The sequence below is a fragment of the Equus caballus genome, chromosome 29 (assembly GCF_041296265.1).
Source record: "Equus caballus isolate H_3958 breed thoroughbred chromosome 29, TB-T2T, whole genome shotgun sequence".
Lineage (NCBI taxonomy): Eukaryota > Metazoa > Chordata > Mammalia > Perissodactyla > Equidae > Equus > Equus caballus.
In genome coordinates, this window is record NC_091712.1 from 33,128,156 (window position 1) to 33,144,829 (window position 16,674).

Here is a 16,674-nt window from a genome sequence, read left to right on the forward strand (position 1 = left end):
GAATTTCTTTTGTCTGGCTTTTAGGAGGTTAGCAGAAAAAATAATGGAAGACATGCTGGAGCAAAAACAGGAGTAAAAGGCACTGAGGCCGTGCAAGGCCACTGCCGCCTAGTAAAGTCTCCATCTGTAAGACTGCCAGCCACAAGTGGAGAGAGCAATGGTGCTGTCTACTTGGGGCTCCTGAAATGGTGCCAAGACTGGATTCCTTCAGTCCCTCCTGTTTTTAACACAAATGGACAAAATGAAACTGGTTCCTGGGGCAGTGTCAAAACAGCTTTCCTCATCTCATGGAAATTTCCAGAAGCTTGGGACTTGGAGGCAGAATTCGGGGTGGGGACATTGGTATCGGAGTACATTTGCCTCCACTTTCACTCCCACACACCTTGTTTAGTTGTAGAACAGGCTACGCTAAATCAGAGAGAAATTCCACACACTATTAGATCACTCATTGATCCAATCAATATCTGTTGAGCTGACAATATGGCCACCATTTTGCAGGGTGCTATGGTGTGGTAGGGACTGAGATATTATGCTACCTGTCCTTGTATCATTTATAGTCCAACAATACCTGGAATAATTCATTATTTGTAAAGAGGCGGAACCTTGGTCTTGGTGGATTTGATTATTAGGAAGAGAGACAGTGTCCTTTGGACTTGCCACTATAGTCCTTCTATTTCCTATATATGTGTATTTGTATGACATCAATTTGTTCTTCTAGGACTCTAACCCAAACCAGTTATTTAGTGGATGGGGCCAAGGGACTAGCAATAGTCTGTAAGTTCACTCCAATACCCATTTTTCTGGTGAAATAGGACAATCTGCTTAAATCTCTAAAGTTTTGGTTCTGCTATGTCATCCGTGGGTGCTCTATGAACTGAGAATTGAATACTCACATTAGAAAAAAATAAACTTGAAATCTCAGTGAGGTTGTTCAAGTGTCTGGGTGGTCTGGGTCACATGTGTTCTAAATTTTGTTTTGAGCTATTCCACTGACTTATTGAAATGTGACACTGTATATTGTGTCAACCTGGCCATTGTAAATCAAGGGGTCCCAGTCAAACACATGGTAAACATTTTACTACAGAATAATGATGTCTCCCTAAGAGGAGTATTGACCTTGGCTTCCACCACTAATTGAAAAGATAGAATATGGGCTTTACATGCTGACTCCAGCATTTACTAGTTGTATGACCATGAGAACTTGAGCAAGTTAATACAACCTCTCTAAACTATTGCTTTAGTTCATCATCAATAAAATGGGGCTGATAATATTTGCCTTAAAGGGTTGTAGTGATTAAATGATAAAGTATCCAGGAGAATGTTGATAAATAGTATGGTTATACGGCGGCTGCTCAATGCATGGTAACTATGAATGAATTAATGATTAGTGTCCCAGTGCAGCGAAAAGTCAGAGAGAAAGGGGACCAAGGGGAAGACTTCATATTACTATGGGATGTGAAGAAATTCCTGATAAACCATGATGAATAGGAACTATTTCCGAAGGAAGCCTTCGAATCTCTTTTTCATTAGATTCTTGAAAATAAGACAGTATCCATTTACTCAAAGAGTTCACTATAGAGTCACTTGCCCCCGAGGTGCGCTTCCGGTTCTGGGAAATGTCTGTTAGCAGAAGACTTGCTCCTGAGATTCGCCCATGAGCTCAGACACAGACCCTTCTCATAAGCTTGTCCCTGCAACAGCCCCTACCTTCCAGCTTGCCACGAGACCAGTTCACCGGCCTTTGGCAGTTTTGTTTGCAAGTTTGACGGAGCAGAGCTAATACTGAAGCAGTATTTATAGGTCCTTTAAAAATGACTGAGATTACCACGGAAACTCAAGGCAAAATGACAAAACTCCAAGGCAGGGGGTATTCTTTGCTTAATTGCTTATGAAAAGATGTGAAAGGAACGGAAAGTTCAGGCCTGTTAAAATGATAGATCTATTCAACAGGAGGAACTGAAAGAATAGGTAACACCTCCCTCGGGGAGGCCCCAAACAGCACTGTTGAAATCATTGGCTCTGTGGAAGCATTTTGATGAGAGAGTTTAGTTACACTACCTCTCGGATTCATGCTGGGATGAAAAAAAAGAAAAAAGGCTTATGTTACATTGACTATTATACGATTAAACTGAGGATCTCTGGGGAGAAAAACAAAATGGTTAGCATATATGCTTCTTGGCTGGATTTTAAATCCCTTTTTAAGAAATTCCCTGTAGTTTCATCAAGAATTAAATGAGTGTTTTCTAAGTTTCGGTGAACGCAGACACTAGATTTTTTTTTGTATCACTATGTAAAGAAGGCATATCCCAGGTATTCAGTGCTAAGTGCAGACTGCACAGCATTATAAAACATGAAGGGCTCTTAAAGTTTCATTTAAAACTTAAGCATGTAGTAGAGAACAAAATTAAACCTCTATTTAAAAAGTGCAGCTTTATTCCAAACGTTCCTTGTAAAGACTATAGGGCTTTCAGAACTAATTTCCGTACAACTCTCATACGAAAGTGGTTTGTAAAAGCTGTGGGTTATTAGGGCTTGATGAGGAAAGTACTGTTGCATATAATTTAAGCCACACCAATTATCAGTGACTACTTAGAAAGCTGATGGGAGAATGACCGCTTAATTCTTCTTTATGAGTAAAGCAAAAAAATGATATGTCAGAATGAGGGACAAAGTTTGGGTGCTATTATGATGGTATTATTTCCAGGAACCAGCACTGCCCAAATTCTGTTTTGTGACTCACTCCTCCTCTGCAAAGTGCTCTTGACCTGAGAGTGAGACTGAAGGTGGAAAAGCTAAATGGAAAACGAAATACAGGACCTCTTTTTATCTGAGGATAACTGATACTAGAAAAAAGCCATTCAGCTGGAATCCACTTAAAGTGGGGACTAAAATGCCATTGTAGACAGTGTAAAACAGGTTTGATAGGTATGACTTTTGAAAAATAAAATGCAAACATAAAAATGATTTTATTTTGTCTTATAATTAACAAAATGATTTTATAATGACAATTGTGTACTAAATCATTTGCTCAACCATAAATAAATCGTGTTCATTTTGACAGATGTGACAGATTGTTACTATGGTGGCCCTCAACGAGCCATGCTTCTTTGTATTTGTATTCTTATGAGTCCCCTTACACGTTGATTCTGGACTTGGCCATGTGACTAGCTTTGGCCAATGGGACATTAGCAGGAGTGATGCAAGTGAAGGACCAGTAAGTCCTTGCACATCAGGCCTTTTCATCTTGGGATGCTTCTTCTTGGAACCCATCTGCCATGCCATGAAAAAACATAAGCTACCATGTGGTGAAGCCCCTCTGGAGGAGAACTGAGGCCCCCTAGCCAACTCTAGCTGAGCTCCCAGCCAGCAGCCAGTACCAATTTCCAGCCATATGTGAGTCTATTTAAAATCTTCTGGACGTCCCAATTCCAAGCCAACAACATGTGAAGCATAACCACCTGGTCAACCCATAGAGCTGTAAAAATAATAATAAATTGTTATAAGCCATCAAATTTGGGGATGGCTTGTTATCCAGCAACAGATAACTAAAACAGAAACTGTTACCTGAAAGTGAGGTCCTGCCATAACATGTGACATTGTTTTTGAGTCTGATAGAAGGAATGGAGAAGTTTGGAAGAGACTGTTAGTGGCGACTGGAAGGTCAGCGAGGAAATTCCTATCAGAAGCTGAAGAAAAGAGAACTTGAGTTACTTGTCGGCAGAATAATTAGCAAAACTCTTTGCCTGTGGTAATATAGGAAATAGAAAAGATATCTAATGAACTTGTGGATCTAGCTAAGGAGATTTTCAGGCAGAATGTTGAAAGTGCTATCTGGCTTCTTTTAGCTTCCCATGGTAAAATACAGGAGGAACAAGTTGAGCCAAAGAAGGAACTGTTCAGATTTCAAGCAGAATTTAGAACTAAAAAGAAGCTAGAACTTATGGGCATGATAGTAGAATTGTTTTTCATCACCAATCTCTCCAAGAAAAAATTTCTTAATGTAAGAAATGGCCTTGGCTTGAAGTTGAATTCAGGGTGCTGGCAGTAAAATATGATGTTGGGGTCAAGTTCTCTGTTAAGGCAGATTTAAGAAAGATTTAAGGAGTGTTTTAAGGATCCTCTCAGCTAGATGTAGACTTCTAAGAATCTGAAGGGTATTTTCCCACAGCACTCTGGTTTTCAGCCCCAGAAAGAAGATCTTGTCTTGAAGATCCTCTTGATCTTGAACAGATTTGTGAGTGTGGTTTGTCTGAATAGATTATAGTTTGATACATAGAAAACTACAAAATTTGTAACGAAATTATACTAGCCTGGATTAAAAAGACAGAGATAGTTCAGAATGAAAAGATGCCTCAAGACCCCCAAACTCTTACGGGGAAGAAGCAAACTAAGAAAGAAACTCAGTTACAAACCTGGGTCATTTCTCTTGTAAATAGAAGGATATGTCAGAGACTGAGCCTAGAGCACAGAGGGCAGAGGTAAGAGCCATGGAGAATCACTCCCAGGGAACAGAACTGGGCCATAATCAAGAAACTGGCTACATGCGGCTGGCTGGATTTCAAAATGGCTGTGGACCAGTAACTGCTGTATACTTTCCATTTTCAACCTTCTTGAGTGGGAGTTTCCATTGCAGTTTTCCTGTCTTTACCTCTTCATTGTATGTTAGGTGTGTGAGGGCCAGAAAACCTGTCTCTTTGATTTACACTTCTTCAGATCAAGCTGTGCCCAAGAGACCTTGGTTGCATCTGGACTTGATTTGGATGATGAGATTCTGTATCTGATACCATAATGGGATAAGAACTTGGGAGCTTTGAAGAGGGTAAGTATATTTTGCACATGAGAAGGACATGACCCATTAGAGACCAAAGGACTCTACTGCACTTTGTACAGTACTGTACTGTACTTAGTACTTTGTACTGTACTGTACTTAGACTGTACTTTGGTGGCCCTCAATGAGCCTCATCTCCTGGTATTTAGATCTTTGTGTAGTTCCTTCTCTCATTGACTCTGGGCTTGGCTATGTGACTAGCTTTGGACAATGGGATTTTCGCAAGTGTGATACAACTGGAGACTTGATAAGCACATGCACCTTGGGGTTTGTTCCCTTGAAACAGTCCTTCTTGAAACCTAGGTACTAAGCTATGTGAAAGCACAACCAATCATATGGAGGAGAACTGAGGCCCCCTGAACACTTCGAATTAAGTTCCTAGCCAATGGCCAGCAGCAACTTCCAGCCATGTGAATGAGGCCATGCTGGACTTTCTTGTCATTCGAGCATCCCAGTCAATAACATGTGAAGGGCATATTCATCCATTCATTCATTCATTTAATAAACATTTGAATGCCTGCTCAGTGTCAGTCATTCTATCTAGTGTTTATATTATTAATGTAGGTTTGTAAAATGTATTTTTCAAAGCTATAATGTATAAAGTGGTGTCACTGGCACTAAGTCAAAATATTTGTAAACAGAACAAAGTCAGTAATGGAAAATTTGGAAAAAGGAAATATTTTTCAACAAAGTTCTTTACCTTAGGGGTAGAAGTTGCTGAAATAGTGACTACATCATGCCTTTGCAATGAGAACACAGATAGAAAGGTTGATAAATGCAGAGTGCTAGTGAAAAATTACTTAGGGGAAAAATACTCTAATCGTGATGCCTTTGGGGTTTTGTTATAAATGAAAAAAATGTTGGACTTTTTCCTGATGCCAAAAAAAACGAGCCGCAATCAGCACTATCTGCTTCTATTTGCATTTTAGAGTAATCTTTATTAACCCTTTTAACGCAGTGCTTTCATAGTAAATATAAGAATACCCAAACTTTTTCCACACTTTCAATTCATTTCTCAACAGTCATCAGTGTCCTACCAAGCTGAAAATACTGTGAGATCCTTCCTCCAGAATCAGAGGTCACTTCTCCAGCAAGCTTTTCAACAGGGTTTTAACTCTTCTATGCAGCTGGCAAAAACATTGATCCAGCAAACTGAAAACACACAGTGGTATGTATGTTTGCAGTCTTTATAAACTTTCCCATGTATGCTATTCTATCAGCTTTACACATTCCCTGAGCAGATACTGGTGAGCTGAGATATCAGGCAAGTGCTCAGAGGTGAGAACTGATTTAGTATGCAGTTTGTGAATTTGCAGTCTGTTGAATGGGCCCAGCTATGGGTCTTCCCTTCAGCAGGAGGGGTCTTGCCGTTTAAGAACTTTGTTCCATCTGCCATGGCTTCTACCACCTCCCCAGGAGACTTCACTTCCTATGGGAAAGAGCCACTTGTTGACAACATCTCAGAGAAACCCGGGGCAGCTTTATGATAATAACACATATTCCTCTCCCATCCTTCCCCAATTTTGGCTTATTTTTTTCATTCATTCCAAAGACACTAATGTGAAAGGAAGGTCAATGAAACCCATCTTGTTCTCAGTCTGAGGTTTGGCTATGCTCTCTTGTATAGAGGGAAGCTTGGTTTCGTAGAGACTTACCTGAGACCCAGCATGCTGAATCTTAACCTTGTCAGTTACAAGGACATTTAATTGAAGGTGTTTCAGAGGATGTCGAACGAGAAGATTTTCAAGCCATTCTTTCCCAGGTAAAGGTTACGTCTTCAAAAGCTGGCTTTTCTCTCTCTAACCAATCAATTGTACCAACTTGACTATTGATGGATGTATACCCCAAGAGGGCAGGGTCTTCTTTGATTTATTCATTGCTGTATTGCTAGTGCCTAGAATAGTGCCTGACACCTAGTAGTTGAGACGTAAATGTTGAAAGTTATTTGTTGACTGATGACTATAGAGTGTCAAAATGCTCAATCCATACCTAGTGTTTCCATTCAATATCTAAAAAGTTAATCAGGAAGATATTGGGAATTTGGCTTGAAGGACTTAAAATTACAGCAATTCTTAGAGCCTCCTCTCAGTTACTTGAAAAATCGACTGGTCTCCCTGTTTCTGTTTTGCCAACTGTGCAAAGGACTATTGGCAGTGTCTTCATGAGGAGAGTAGAGTGAGGAAGCAAGCATAGTGCTTAACCAAGTGCTCATAACACCCAACAAAGAGTGATACATTTCTGTGGGGTGCTTGTCAACTCCAAACTTGGCTCATTCTTTTTCTGAAATGAGACGCTTAAAATGACACAGATTATGATATCTCTCAAGAGTTCAGGCCCCTCCTTTCTGTCCCCTCCTGACAGGTCAGATTGTTATGGACTCAGCACTACAAGGGTCATTTAAGCTAAATCTTAGTCCCCGAATTGGTTGAATTTGCAACCGTTATAGACAATGACTACACGTCCTAAACCTGCCTCCTGAAAATGTATCATGTGTGAATGTGCAGAGGAAGAAAAATGCATGTTGTGTCTCAGCAGTCCCATAACATTCCTTTTATAGAACAAGATTCCAACAGAGTTTTGACACACAAAGTTATCTCTCAAGAAGGAGGCCTCATTTGGGAGCCAGGGGACGCCAGGCAGAGATTCCTAACCCCGAGCCCCATTCCCAGCACCCCCAACGGCCTGTAGTTATGTGACCCCAGGCAAGGCATTTAACCTCTTGGGGCTCCATCTTCTTTATCTGTGAAATAACATTGGCTTCCTGCCTCCCAAGGATACCAGAAGGAAGAATGAGTTAACATTTACATAGCACGTTGGGAGCCTCCAAGAAAGGCTGTGCACAACTGGGAATATGACATAAAGAGAAGAATGTCTTTTAGTTTTAAATTGTTGGTCTCTGGTCAGCCTTGCTGGGCCCATTTCCTGGATACAGTATTAAAAAACAGGCAAAAGTCAAAGGAAGTTCTGAACCTAATTCAGATGGGATAATGGAATCATAGCTGCTGGAGGTTTGTTTTCATTTGTTAACCTTGGGGCAAGGAGATCTGTGGGGGAGGTAACATGATTGCTTTTGGGAGAAGTATCTGACTTTGGACGGTATTTAGACAACAGACAAGCACACCTATGGGAGAACAGCAGTAGGCACAGATGGAGCGGCTGAAATTCGGAGTTCATCAGAATGGGGAGCTCTTGGAGGGTAGGAATTGTGCCTCGTGTGTCTTATCTCTCCAGTATCCTTCCAGTGCCTGACATATAGCTGCTACTTACTTTGTGTTTATCTAGTGAGTAAACTGACTAGGATCTGAATGGCAGCTTCATCCTTTACCAGCAATGTGCCCCTTTTCCTTAATTGTAAATTGGAAGCAATAACACCATCTTCGCAGGGCTATTGTGAGTGTTAGATGAGTGATATGTGTAAAGTGCCCAGCACACTGTCTGACATGCTTTGGGGGCACAGGATCACAGTAGCTGTTGTGATGACTGTTGGCTGTCTTACCACTAGTGCTGGGGACACAGGGCAGTGCTGTAGTAAATGACGGATGGGTCCGCATTGTGGCTTTGGTACATATGTATCAGCTCCCGGAGAGCAATGTTGAACCTTTTTGGAACTTGGTTCCTCATCTGTATAAGAGGGTGGTAAAATTTGGTCTACTTTGCAGCTCAATGTCTAGAACATAGAATATGATAAAGGGTCCTGGACGTGCTTTAAAGATGTTTTATTGTAACATACATCAGGAGGAGACATAAAATGTATTTATGAGACAAAGTGAATGACCAAATGACCGCTGAGTTCAAGACATGGAACATTGCCAGCACCCAAAGGCCCATCATGTGCCCGCAGATCATTCATACTCTTCTTTCACTTAACACTATATCATGTGCCTGTCATTTAGAATATTTAAACATATGTTTACCTGTGATAAACTATTCAAATATATGAATGTGTGACAATTTATAAACCACTTTCTGCTTGTTGTCAATTTGGGTTGTTCCCACATACTATATTAAGTTCTTATAAACACAGATCTATTTCATTCTCCCAAAATGCCTGTTGCTTCTTGCACAATTACCGCACCGTTTCAAGCATTGTACAATATACTTTAATATCTGGAAGGGAAAATTATTCCTGACAATTCTTTTTCAAAAACTTCTTAGCTATTCCACTTACTTATTAAATTTTCTTCTTTTTATTTTGAAATATTCTCAAACTTACAGAAAAGTTGCAGGTCCAGTATCAACAAATTTTCTTCCTGAACCATTTGAGAATAAGTTTGTACATTATACCCAATCACCTGAAAATAAATTAGTGTGTATTTCCTACAATCAAGGGCATAGAAATTGAATATTAGCATTTGTATGTGACCATCACCAAAACTTCAGACCCCATTCAAATTTTGCCGCTAGTTCCAATAATATTCTCTACAGTAAAAGGATTCAGTTCAGAATCATACGTTGCATTTAGTCTTCTGCATGTCTTTTTCATTTCCTCAAATTTGGAACAGCTCTTAGGTCTTTTATTGATTCTTGTGAACTTAACACTTTTGAAGATTATAGGCCAATGATTTTATAGACTATTCCTCAATTTGTGTTCGTCTGATATTTCTTCCCAATTATATTTATGTTATACATCTTCGGCAGGAATATCAGAGAAGCGATACTGTGTTCCTCTCATTGCATTTTTTCAGGTGGCACATGATTTCAATTTGTCCCGTTATTCAGGATGTCTAGGGCGGTATCTGCTAGGCTTCTCCGACTATAAGTTGATCTTTTTCCCTTTGTAATAAATATTTTGTTGGGAGCCATTTGTAACTATGTAAATATCCATAAAATGTTCTATTTATTCATTTATGTTGATACTACTGTGGATTCATGATTTTCTATATAGTTCTATGGTTTATAAGCAATTACTATCATTATTAATTTTAATTGATCACTGGGAGCCCCTTCAGGTTGGTTGTGTGTGTGTGTGTGTGCACGCATGTATACATCCCAGTTATTCTTTGAGCACTCCCTTACTTTTTGGCACAGCAATATTCCTGGCTTATGTGAGAATTTTTATGTCCATCCCCCAACCACTCTCTGAAATCAGCCATTTCACCAAAGAGCCCTGGTTCCTTTTAGTGGAGAACGATATTTAGAAACCAAGATCTGAGTGCTAGCTGTTCTCATTCCTACTGGAATGTCACTCTCCTAGGCCCTCTCAGCGGACAGAGCTAGGGAGTGGACGTGTGTGTGTGTGTATCAGGGTGTCCCACAAGTCAGTGCAGTTTTAGATTTTAGTAACTTTAGAAGTACAAATGCTATAAATGAACAAAAACATCATTGGGAAGTTTAGTTGTTTATGCTTCTTTGCACTTAGTTTTGTGAATTTTGCATAATATATTTTTAATTTTCAGTTCTTGTTTGTGACTTTTTATGGATTAGATTTTTTTTTTTACTGAGCTAAAATTATATATAACATTATATAAGTTTTGGGTGTACCACATCATAATTCGACATCTGTATACCCTACAAAATGATCACTACTAAAAGTCTGGTTACCATCCATCACCATGACTCCTTTACCCATTTCACCCACCCCCAACCCGCTTCCCCTCTGGTAACCACCAATCTGTTCTCTGTATCTATGAGTTTGTTTTTTTGTTTGTTTGTTCATTTGTTTTAGTTTTTAGATTTCACATATGAGTGAAATCATATGATATTTGTCTTTCTCTGTTTGACTTACTTCACTTAGCATAATACCCGCAAGGTCCATCCATGTTGTTGCAATTCCAACATTTCATTCTTCATTATAGCTGAGTAGTATTCTATTGTGTATGTATATAAAAACCACATCTTCTTTATCCATTCATCCATCAATGGCTGTTTTCATATCTTGGCTGTTGTAAATAATGCTACAATGAACATAGGAGTGTACATATCTTTTTGAATTAGTGTTTTCATGTTCTTCGGATAAATACCCAGAAGTGGAATGGCTGTATCATATAGTAGTTCTATTCTTTATTTTTTGAGGAATCTCCACACTGTTTTCCGTAGTGGCTGCACCAATTTAAATTCCCACCATCAGTGTATGGATGGGGATGTCTGAGGCCAGTGAACTAGTAGAGGAGGTTCTCACGTTTGGCCACCTCCGTCAGCTGATCTATTGCCATTATATTTTTCTTGTGGGATCACATCAAAACTGTCATGTATGCATCAAAACATCATTCTTCCAACAAATTAGATAAACTAGATGAAATGGACAAATCCCTGGAAAGGTAGAGTTGACCAAAACTGACTCAAAATGAAATGGAAAATCTGAATGGATCTATAACAAGTAAAGAGATTGAGTCAGTAATAAGAAAAAAAAAACTTCCCACAAAGAAAAGCACAAGAACACATGGTTTCACTGATATAGTCTACCAAATGTTTAAAGAAGAATTAAAACCAATAAATCAGAAATTCTTCCAAAAGACAAAAGGTGAGAGGACACTCCCTCACTCATTCTATGAGGCCAGTACTACCTTGATACCAAAACCAAAACATAAATGTCACAAGAAATGAATTACAGACCAGTATCTCTTATGAATACAGATGCAAAAATTCTCAAAGAAAAATACTAGCAAACTGAATCCAGCAACATATAAAAAGAATTATACACCATGACCAAGTAGGATTTATCCCAGGACTGCAAGGTAGAAAATCAATATAACATATTAATAGATGTAAAGGACAAAAATCACATGATTGTACCAATAGAAAAAGAAAAAACATTTGACAAAATCTAACACCCCTTATGAAAAAATTAGAAATTAGAAATAAAAGGGAGCATCCTCAATGTGATAAAGGGCATCTGAAACAAACCCACAGCTAACTTCATACTTAAGGGTGAAAGACTGAAATCTTTCCCCCTAAAATCAGGAAAAAGACACAGATTTTGCTCTTGCCAATTCTATTCAATATTGTATTGGAAACTCTAGCCAGGATAATTAGCAAGAAAAAGAAACAAAAGGCATCAAGATTGGAAAAGAAGTAAAACTATCTTTATTTGCTGATGATTATTTTATAGAGAAAATCCTAAGAAACTGACAAAAACTACTGGAGCAAATAGATGAGATCATCAGGGTTGCAGGATACAAAATCGATATACAAAAACAAGTTGTATTTCTACACACTAGCAATAACCAACCCAAAAATGAAATTAGGAAAACAATTCCATTTATGAATAGTATCCAAAAAAGAATAAAATGTGTAGGAATAAATTTGATGAACAAGTGCAAGACTCGTACACTGAAAACTACAAAACTTCAGAGGAAGAAAATAAAGAAGGCCCAAATAAATGAAAGACATCTCCTGTTCCTTGATTAAAAGATTTAATATGGCAATGCTCACCAAATTGATCTACACATTCATTCCAGGAATCAAAGTTGGTTCAACACTTGGTGGCTAGAATCAAAATTACAGACAAATGTTGTTGAGGATGTGGAGAAATTTGAACCCTCATACATTGATGGTGGGATTGGAAAATGGTTGTGTCTTTGGAAAACGGTTTGGCAATTCCTCAAAATGTTAAACATAGATGTACCATATGACCCAGCAATTCCACTCCAAGAGAATTGAAGACATATATTCATACAAAAACTTGTAAATGAATGTTCACAGGATCATTATTCATAACAGGAAAAAGTGGAGACAACCCAAATGTTCAGTAACTGATGAATGGATAAAGAAAATGTGGTATAGCCATACAATAGAATATTATTCAGCCATAAAAAGGGATAAGGTACTCACTCAGTTCATAACATGGATGAACCTGGAAAGCATTATGTAAAGTGAAAGTAGCCTAAAACAAAATGCTTCATATTGTATGATTGCATTTATAAGAAGTCCAGAACAGGAAAATCTATAGACATAGAAAGTAAATTAGTAGTTGCCACAGGTTGAGGGGAGGGGGAAATTCAGAGTGACTGGTAATGGGTCCCGGGTTTCATTTTGGGGTGATGAAAATGTTCTGGGATTACATAGTGGTGATAGTTGCACAACTTTGTGGATATACTAAAAAGCACTGAATTGTATACTGTAAAAGAATGGACTTTTATGGAATGTCAATTACATCTCATAAAAAAGCAAAGCCAATGAGAGTCTTAAAAAAAAACACCCTATTTTTGATGATCCAAAGGCTAGAATTATAAATGAAACCTTTGCTATCACTGAGGAGCAGCTGATGAAGTTTTACAAGATTTGAAAATTGACTAGAATGATGTATACCACAATATAGTAATTATGTTGAATTTAAAACCTCATTTTATTTCTAAGTTTTGATATGTGAATACACTCATGATACATGACCCCATAATATATCCATCATCCCCAAAAGTTTCCTCATGTCTCTTTGTAATCCTTCCTTCTCACATCTCTCACTGGGCTCTAGGCAACCCCTGGTTTTATTTCTGTTACTATATGATATTTTGAATTTCCTAGAATTTTATATAAAGGAAACCATACAGTAAATACTCTTTTTAAAAAAATCTGGCTTCATTCACTTGGCATAATTATTTTGAGATTCATCCATAGTTTAGCATGTATTAATAGTTCATTCCTTTTTTATTGCTGAGTAATATTTCATTTTATATCAGTTTGTTTATCCATTTACCTGTAGAAGGACATTGGGGTTGTTTCCAGTTCTTGGCTATTACAAATAAAGCTACAATGACATTCATATTCATGTCTTTGTATGGGATATGCTTTAATTCTCTTGGGTAGATACCTAAGAGTGGAATGGCTCCATCACATGTTTAACTTGTTAAGGAACTAATTGTTTTCCTAAGTGGTTGTACTATTTGCAGTCCCACCAGCAATTCATGAGAGTTCCAGTTCCTCCACATTCTCAACAACACTTGGTATGGTCAGTCTCTTTAATTTTGCCATTCTACTAGGCATGTAGGGGTACTTCACGATGGGTGTAATTTGCATTTCTCTAATGACTAATAATGCTAAGCGTATTTTCATGCACTTAGTTGCCATCCTGATATCTTCCTTGGTGAAGTGTCTATTCAAGTACTTTGCCTATTTTCATATCAGTTTTTTGGTCTTATTACTGGGTTTTGAGAGTTCTTCGTGTATTTTGGATACGCATTCTTCGTGAGATGCATGCTTTGCAAATATTTTCTTCAAATCTGTGGGTTGACATTTCATTCCCTAAACAGTGTCTTTTGAAGAGTAGGAGTTTTAAAGTTTGATAAAGTCCGATTTTTGATAAAGTCCAAGTTAGCAGAGGCTTTCTCCTATAAGTTTTTTTATTTGATTGAGGTCATAATAGTTTGTAACATTGTGAAATTTCAGTTGCACATTATGGTCAGTCACCATATATAGGTGTCCCATTACCCTTTATGCCCAACTCCCCAACCCCCTACCCCTCTGGTAACCACTAATCTGTTCTCTTTGTCCATGTGTTTGTTTATCTTCTACATATGAATAAAATAATATGGTGTTTGTCTTTCTCTCTCTGGCTTATTTCACTTAATGTAATACCCTCAAGGTCCATACCTGTTGTTGCAAATGGGACAATTCTGTCTTTTCTGATGGCTGAGTAGTATTGCATTGTGTATATATACCACATCTTCTTTGTCTATTCATCACTTGATGGGCACTTGGGTTGCTTCCTCATGTTGGCTATTGTGAATAATTCTGCAATGAACATAGAGTGCATATGTCTCTTTGAATTGTGGATTTCAAGTTCTTTGGATAAATACCCAGCAGTGGAATAGCTTGGTTGTATGGTATTTCTATTTTTAATTTTTTGAGAAATCTCCATACTCTTTTCCATAGTGGCTGCACCAGTTTGCATTCCCATCGGCAGTGTATGAAGGTTCCCTTTTCTCCACATCCTCTCCAACATTTGTTGTTTTTTGTCTTGGTAAATATAGCCATTCTGACCAGTGTAAGGTGATATCTCATTGTAGTTTTGATTTGCATTTCCCTAATAATTAGTGATATTGAACATCTTTTCATGTGTCTGTTGGCCATGTGTATATCTTCTTTGGAAAGATGTCTGTTCATGTCCTCTGCCAAATTTTTGATTGGGCTGTTTTCTTGTTGTTGAGTTGTGTGAGTTATTTATATCTTTTGGAGATTAACCCTTTGTCAGATAAATGATTTGCAGACATTTACTCCCAGTTGGTGGGTTGTCTTTTTGTTTTGATGCTGGTTTCCTTTGTCATGCAGACGTTCTTTAGTCTGATGAAGTCCCATTTGTTTACTTTTTCTTTTGTTTCCCTTGCCTAAGTCGACATGGTATTGGAAAAGATCCTTCGAAGATCGATGTCAAACAGTGTATTCCCTATATTTTCTTCTAGGAGTTTTATTGTTTCACATCTTACCTTCAAGTCTTAAATGTATTTTGAGTTAATTTCTGTGTATGGTGAAAGACAGTGGTCTACTTCCATTCTTTTGCATGTGGCTCTCCAGTTTTCCCAACACCATTTATTGAAGAGACTTTCCTTTCTCCATTGTATGTTCTTAGCTCCTTTGTTGAAGATTAACTGTCCATAGATGTGTGGTTTTATTTCTGGGCTTTCAGTTCTGTTTCATTGATCTGTGTGTCTGTTTTTGTGCCAGTACCATGCTGTTTTGATTACTGTAGCTTTGCAGTATATTTTTGAAGTCAGGGATTGTGATGTTTCCAGGTTTGTTCTTTTTTTCTCAGGATTGCTTTAGCTATTTGGAGTCTTTTGTTGCTTCATATGAATTTTAGGATTCTTTGTTCTATATCTGTGAATAACGTCATTGGGATTCTGGTTGGGATTGCATTGAATCTGTAGATTGCTGTAGGCAGCAGGTACATTTTATCTATGTTTATTCTTCCAATCCATGTGCATGGAATATCATTCCATTTCTTTATGTCATCATCAGTTTATTTCAATAATGTCTTACAGCTTTCATCATATAGGTCTTTCACCTCCTTGGCTAAATTTATTTCTAGATATTTTATTTTTTTTTGTGGTTGTAAAGAGGATTGTATTCTTGAGTTCTCTTTCTGTTAGTTCTTTATTAGAGTATAGAAATGCACCTGATTTTTGTAAGTTAATTTTGTACCCTGCACTTTGCTGTAGTTGTTGATTATTTCTAACAGTTTTTATAGATTCTTTAGGGTTTTCTATATATAAATCATGGTGTCTGCAAACAGCAAGAGTTTCACTTCTTCCTTGCCAATTTTCTTTTTTTTTTTTTTTTAAAGATTTTGTTTTTTCCTTTTTCTCCCCAAAGCCCCCCGGTACATAGTTGTGTATTCTTCGTTGTGGGTTCCTCTAGTTGTGGCATGTGGGACGCTGCCTCAGCGTGGTCTGACGAGCAGTGCCATGTCCGCGCCCAGGATTCGAACCGACGAAACACTGGGCTGCCTGCAGCGGAGCGCGCGAACTTAACCACTCGGCCACGGGGCCAGCCCCGTTCCTTGTCAATTTTCATATCTTTTATATCTTTTTCATGCCTAATTGCTCTGGCCAAAACCTCCAGTACTATGTTAAATAAGAGTGGTAAGGGTGGGAACCCTTGTCTTGTTCCTGTTCTCAGAGGGATGGCTTTCAGTTTTTTCCCATTGAGTATGGTGTTGACTGTGATTAGTCATATATGGTCTTTATTTTGTTGAGATATTTTCCTTCTATACCCATTTTATTGAGAGTTTTTGTCATAAATCAAAGTTGGATCTTGTCAAATGCTTTCTCTGCATCTGTTGAGATGATCACATAGTTTTTATTCCTCATTTTGTTCATGTGGTGTATCACATTGATTGATTTGTGGATGTTGAACCATCCCTGTGTCCCTGGTATAAATCCCACTTGATCATGGCATATGATTCTTTTCATATA

General features: G+C 38.1%; 1 long non-coding RNA gene across 2 annotated transcripts in view; it reads left to right on the forward strand.

Annotated features, from left to right (window-relative positions):
* Nucleotides 1-16,674, forward strand: part of LOC138921448 (uncharacterized) — a 64,613-nt gene that overhangs the window by 35,775 nt on the left and 12,164 nt on the right. Inside the window, exons 2-4 of one of the 2 annotated variants that reach the window (XR_011434028.1) lie at nucleotides 4,714-4,819; nucleotides 5,851-5,996; nucleotides 6,456-6,590. This is a non-coding gene — a long non-coding RNA (uncharacterized lncRNA). Of the gene's footprint in view, nucleotides 1-4,666; nucleotides 4,820-5,850; nucleotides 5,997-6,455; nucleotides 6,591-16,674 lie in introns of those variants that run through there. The other variant, XR_011434027.1, reaches the window with a different exon arrangement.